The sequence below is a fragment of the Bactrocera dorsalis genome, chromosome 4, assembly GCF_023373825.1.
Source record: "Bactrocera dorsalis isolate Fly_Bdor chromosome 4, ASM2337382v1, whole genome shotgun sequence".
NCBI classification, from domain to species: Eukaryota; Metazoa; Arthropoda; class Insecta; order Diptera; family Tephritidae; genus Bactrocera; species Bactrocera dorsalis.
The window spans coordinates 62,822,713-62,829,727 of NC_064306.1; the positions used below are offsets into that span (position 1 = coordinate 62,822,713).

At 29.1% G+C, this 7,015-nt stretch overlaps 1 protein-coding gene across 6 annotated transcripts in view; it reads right to left on the reverse strand.

The window, feature by feature from the left end:
- Nucleotides 1-5,940, reverse strand: part of LOC105226928 (nuclear factor of activated T-cells 5) — a 40,898-nt gene extending 34,958 nt beyond the window's left edge. The window contains exon 1 of one of the 6 annotated variants that reach the window (XM_019990565.3): nt 5,161-5,940. The gene's annotated coding sequence lies outside the window, so the exon portion shown is untranslated. Of the gene's footprint in view, nt 1-4,667; nt 5,108-5,160 lie in introns of those variants that run through there. The other 5 variants (XM_049455590.1, XM_011206062.4, XM_019990567.3 and 2 more) reach the window with 5 other exon arrangements.
- Between the last annotated feature and the right edge of the window lie 1,075 nt (nt 5,941-7,015).

The window sequence follows — 7,015 nt, forward strand, 5'->3', positions numbered from 1 at the left end:
CGGCACAACAAATTTCGTATGAATAAAAATGCAATTTATTTGTGTTTTATTTTCTTTTGTCTTTATTTTCCACTTTTGCCTGTTGCTGTGGCGTCCGTAGAAAGCCAGCAAGCTGTCATCAGTTGGCGAGTGCAAACAGCATGAGCTTGCAATTGCCAAGCGAATGTGCAACAAATACGACCGTTATGACCATAGCAACACTGGCACTGCAGTAGCGGTAAATATGTATGTACATATGTGACGCCTTCTGCAGTCGTTGGTGGGTTTTTAGGTTAGCATTTGCTTTTTAAGTCTTTGGTATGCGAAAAAATCGAGAAACAAATAAAATAAAAAAAAATTTCGAAAATAACTTTAAAAAATTGAGAAAAAATTTAAAAAGAATTGAGAAAAAAATCAAAAAGAATTGAGAAAAAAAATTAAAAAAAAAAGTGAAAAGTAAATAGAAACCGTTGCGACTTTGCGAAATTCTGCATTTGCCACAACTTGTTTTCAGGCAAGCATTTAAATTCGTCGTGTTTTAAGCAAGAAAATTCCAAATTCCTAGATTTTATAATGAAATAGACACAACAAAAAATGCTTTAATATCTTTCACAAGTTAATTTCTTAGGATAAAAGGGTATACAAGAACTTCATCTTGATTTTTATTGGTCTATTTATATGGCAGCTATATGCTATAATGGTCCGCTGCGAACAATTTGTTTGGAAATTGTACCGTTATCTTGAACAATAATCCATGTAAAATTTCTTAAAAATATTTTGTCAAATAAAAAAGTTTTCCATACAAGAACTCTATTGGGAGCGGCCAGTTTGTATGGCAGCTATATGTTATAGTGGTCCGATCTGAACAATTTCATCGAATATTTTAGTGCTGCCTTAGATAATAGCCTCCGCTAAATTTCGTGAAAATAATTTCTCAAATAAAAAAGTTTTCCATACAAGAACTCTATTTGGATCGGTCCATTTGTGTGGCAGCTATATGCTATAGTGGTCCGATATCGACGATCAATGAGGTCTTTTTTTGGGAATAAAAGAACGTGTGCAGAATTTCGATGCGATATCTCAAAAACCGAGGCACTAATTCTCTTATAAAGGGGCAGACCTCCGTCTTGACTAAATCGATGTAGCTCGTCATGCTAATCAGTTATGTATATGTAAATATTTTTTGTACTTGTAGTCTACGTCGACGTTTTCTTTTTGGTTTTCGTTGCAAACCCCGTTCAGGGTTTAAAAATAAAGCAACGAACATTGCAAAATCATTTGAATGTATTTATTTTCCGTGTTTTTGCTCAACAATCTTTGACTCGTTTTTTTGTATAACATTTTATCAAACTGCCCTGTTTTGAAATCTCGACTTATTTGCTGTTTTCATGAATTTAGCTTTATTTAATTTTCTATATACATATATTTTGCAATGTTTGTCGCGCTGATTTCCTCTCATTCTGCTATCAGCGCCGTGTCTCAGCCGGCCACTCGCTGCACTTCTACGCACACACACATGCAAAACGCACATATTATATGGCATATTTGTTGTAGGCATTTATCTGGCTGCCTTTAAGTTAATCATACTACAGTTATACATACGTTCATACGTACAGATATTGCAATTTAAAGGATGTTAACCTTGGCACAACACAGCACAACATATTCCGTTGTGTTTTACACGCGAGCGCCCTTTCGAATAACTGAAATCCCTTCACTGTCAACGCTTGGTTTAGCATTTAACTGTTTTTTTTGTTTTGGTTTTCGAATATATATTTTTGTGAAACCTGCTTAACAGTATTTCGTGTGGTTTTATAACATGGAATCTTGGCGATTGTGAAAGTGGCAACGCCAGACCTTGATGCAATGCAATATTTTTAATACTTCCTACTATAGCCAGCAGTTCGACGACCGCAACTGTTAAGAACCTGCTAGAACACTTGCAGTCATTTGTGATTAGTCACAACTGTGACCGGACAGTGTCTAAGTTCAAGGATACTATAAAATCTCAAAACAGACACAAAGTTAAATTACTTTGGAATTAAATTGGAGTAGTTGAGAAGTTAAGCAGATACTAGTGGGTATTCTACTTGAGGAAGTAATACAAGTCGCCAAGTGGCGCGCTTATAAAGATAAGTAGTTTGATAATATTTATTTTGTAAGAATCCAGCAAGCTTTTAATGCATTAGCTGATCCGTAAATTGTTCTCAGGTCTTTTGGCAATGAGTAACGCGAAATCTTAATTTTTACACAAGTTAAATCACACCCTGTAGTGTTTAGCTTGAGAATAGTTTTAATAAGGAATAAATAGTAATCAAACTGATTTTTAGAAAAAAAATATTTTGGAAAAATTCAAAAAATTTAATAATAGGTCGTTTGACAGCATATCTAGAGATTATAGAATCTCTAATATTTAGATTTAAATTTTGAAGTACGAATAGTTTGATCTAGCTGTCGAATTAGTAAGTAAAACTCAACGGATTATGACCGCCGAGGACTCAATTTTCATATTTTATACAATAATTTTTGAAAATTAAAAAAAAAAACAATGTTTCAACATTTTTTTATAATGCAAAAGCTATAGCCGCAAAAAAATCCAAGATATTTTTATTCACTTTTTTTATCTAAAACCAAAAAAGCTTTAAAAAATATAGTTTAAGACTCAATATCACCGAACCGACACCGAGCATACGTACATAGATCTTAAAAGGTTACTCAATATCGACGAGAAAGTTCATTATTATTCAATTTGTATTTAATAAATTCAGCAGCAAAATATTTTATTTTTATAATTTAATTTTACTTTCAACAATCGAATTAAAGTGAAAAAATATACATACATATGTATGTCTGTTATGTATGCCATTTTCTACAAAAATAAGCTGTTACTGAGCCTAAATATAAACAGTTATTTCGTTCTATTTATAAAACATATTTTTTGCCTTCACTTGGCTTACTCTTCAATGGAACGAAATCGGAGACTGGCTTAAGACATTTATTTATTTTTAGAATGAAGACGGTTGATGGAGTCAAATGGTATAAATATTATTCAAATGCAAGCCGGAAACACCTGTGGATTATGCAACTAGCAATTCGCTGGCATTATAAACAATTTTTTTTATATATATGCACTGACATTTTTAATAAAAGAATTTAGCGATTGTTTATTATAATTTCACCTGCGCGCAGTACTTGTGGAATTATTTAGAATGAAATGCTTTGCTCAGCTGTTGGGATGAGCGATAATGGATTTTTTAGAAAGAGAAATATTTTTCATTTCTTGTTTTATATTTTTTATAAGTATTTTTTTTTAGTTTATAAATAAAAACATTTTTAATTTTTTGCATAAATTAATAATTTGTTTATATATTTAAAAATTTTTTTCTATTTTTTTGCATTAAGTTAATCAATTGTTTTTTTTTTTATATCATATTTAATTTTTGTTTCTGGTTACAAATATTTTTAATAGAAGTTCATATTCATATGGAATTTTGACCGCTCAAATTATTTTTATTTATTTGTTTGCATATATTATAATGTCAAAATACTCAGAATGAAATGCTTTTATAAATTGTTGGGCATGGTAGACAACTGGTTTTGTTTTTATAAAAAAAAATATATTAATGTATATATTTATATTATTTTTATTAAATAATACTTATAACTTTTTTATTTAATAATATTTATAATTCTTTTTATTTTTTCGTTATGTTTTTTTAAGAATTAAATATTAATTTGTTTGTAAGTGAAAAATATTGTTCAGTTTCTGTTTTTAGAAATTATGACTTTTTCATAAGTGTTTATTTTCTATGAATTCAAAATTTTTTGCCTCGTTATTTTATGGTTCTGGTTGCAAACTGTATTTATGTATGTATGTGTTATTTTAGCCGCTCATATTTTTTCATATTTTTCGTAGTCAAGTTTTATTAACAAACTTTTTTATAAACTAAATTTTAATTTAAATTATGTTTCTGATTTAAATTTTTTTTAAATTATTTTTACATATTTTTTATAGTGAAATTTGTATAATAAACCTTTTTATAAACTATAATAATTTTTTAATTAAGTTTCTTATTTAAAAAAATGTATTTTTATTATTTTTTACATATTTTTTGTAGTATAATTTTATTAATAAATTTTTTTGTAAAATCGTTTTTTAATTATTTTTCTGATTTTAAATTATATTATATTTATTACTTTATATTAATTTTAAATTCCATTATTTTTACATATTTTTTATAGTAAAATCATTTTTAATATTCTTTTTTATAAACACAGTTTTTAATTTCAATTATGTTTGTGATTTAAACAATTTTTTATATATGCTTGCATATCTAATTTTGCCGCTCATATTAAATTATTATAAATTATATTTCAGATTAAAAAAAAATTATATTTCATATACTTTTAGTAGTTAATATTATTGATCGTTTATCAATAATCGTTTTTATAAACTTTTTTTTTAAGTTTTACCGTTAATAATAGTTTTATATTGGATTTTCATTTTTATTTTATTTTTTATACTAATATATTTTTAATTTTTTTATGTTATTAGATATTTTTCATATTAAATATTTGTGTATATTTTTTCATGCTTTTTGATTATTTAATAACTCGTAGTTATTTTTTGCAAAAAATTTTCTTGTGTCCCGCTAAATTTCAACAAATCAAATTTTTTGTTCGCTCACTTTCAACATTTTTCTCAACACTTTTTCAATTCAAGAACCACTGTCATTTTCGGTATTATTTTTTCAAAATTTTTCTCACTTCAAAAATTTTCGCAGTACACTTTATGCACTTGCCACTTGCCACAATCTATTCTTTTGAAGTGATATTGTAACTCTGTGCGATCGTGATTTTCGCAAACGATTGCTTGCATTTAATTCTATACCGAGCATTTTATACTGATCAAATGCGTTTTTGTAGAAATTATGTTATTGTTGTGGCGCTTTTTCTGCGTTAGTGTAAACAAAACTAAAAGTCACAATAAAAAAGCTACCACCAGCACACGCACATCATGATATTTATGCATGTACAAATGTATGTATAAATCACCATCTCTGGTTGGCATTACATACACACACATATATGTCACGAATCGCACAATTCAAATCAAAGTGAGCATTTATGTATGCATATTTCTATACGTATGTATGTATTTTTGCATGTTTTGATTAATACCCTGCTCTGCCGCTGCTGCTGCTGTTGGCCGTCCGCCTCCTTTTGCGACGTTTCCAATTTATGAAAGAACTTTTGGCACAACGATTTTTCAGCTTTTTAAGCACAATTTTGTCTGTCGGCGGTGACAGTTTTGCGACGGCTTTTAGCGAAATTTTATTGAAAACTCTCAATTTGCTCTTAACACGATACTCGTATCATACAGCAAGCAAATGCTAGATTTCTAGCATAGCACAACGAATGAGGACGAGGGCAAGTCTGACGGACCACCGACGATAGGCTGCTGTTAGTCGCTGCATACGCATTACACGATGATACGAAGATGATAAGATAAAGTTCTTAAATAGATGTCAAAACAATCTACAATGTCTATATATGTATGTATGTATGTATCGTAGCTAGCTGGCGAGCGAGCGCGAATTTACGAATTATCGAAACTGAGCACTGACGAGTGTCTTTTTCAGCTTTTTTTTTGTGTTCACTACACACCGCAATGCTTCGGAAATCTAATTTCATATAATACCACTGCTAGCTGTATTATTTTATATCATATTTAAGTGTAACGCGATGTTATCTCGCTTGCTTGCAAGTTCTGCGTCCGATCGCTTACGTTGAGATCGATGAACTGAAATGAAAATCGTGAATTTCTGAAAAGCCAGCAGAACCTGCCCGATAGCTTTCGCGTTCGTAAACTCGCAAAGCGGACAAATCACTAGAGTGCAGTGGCTGACTGAGCTGTATAAAGCGGCAAGCAGCGAGCGGCGCTGAATAATAAAAATACAAGTAGCAGCGGCAAGTGAACGCACTGATAAAGTCAATGTAAAAAACACGACACGCTGTTTCTCACTTGCCGCTAACATGGTAAATACACACAGACAAATACAGTGCAAGGAAAGTATGAGCAGAGTGAGGCACTGATACAGCGGTGATTAAAAAATATAGAAAGGAGCGAAAAATTTATATTAAATCACTTTTTCCGAATTACAACCGGACATAAAAATAAAACAATAAAAAATTATTAAAAACAAAATAATAAATCAATTATAATGTAATATAAAAAAATAAAATAAAATAAAATAAAATAAAATAAACAAAAAATAAAAATAAAAACAAAAACAATAAAAAACTAAAATTAAAAAATAATTAAAATAAAATTTAAAAAAAAATAAAAAAATATTATATTTTAAAAACAAACTAAAATTTTAAATCGATATCTCAAATTGTTTTTAAGTTTCAGCCTTTAAAGTGTAATCACTCGGTAAACCCCTTAGTTTTTCTAATTCGCTTGTGTGGTTACTCAGAGACAAATGATCCGATCACTATACAATTTTCAAAAATCGAATTTTAGCAGGTCAAAACGACAAATTTTTTTGGAAACATTAAATTTTTTTTTGTAACGTCGCCATTTTGTCAAATTTTAATTGTTTTCGATCGTAATTTACGGAGAAAATCTAAACCAATGCAGCAATGAATGAATCTCTTTTTCTCGCATGTAACTCGAAAAATATTTAATTTTAATGATCAAAATGTTCACTTAGAGATTTCATATAGTCGAAGTTACAAGACTTAACGAATCGAAAACATAGCGTTGAGATGTAATCCAACAATAATTTTTTAAGCAAGTATAAAAATTTATGATTTTATAATTTTTTTATTTATCAAAAAAGGATATGCCGCTTAAAGCAAGCGTACATATCAATTAAATTTTTTTTTAATACGCACTATTTTAGTTCTAAAATGTTATATTTTTCCAAATTTTCATACTCATACTTTTGCCAACACACTGTATGTTATAATAGTGTTAGATTGCTAAACATATTTCACGCTCCAAATCAAATGTTGACGATGGTGTTCAAAG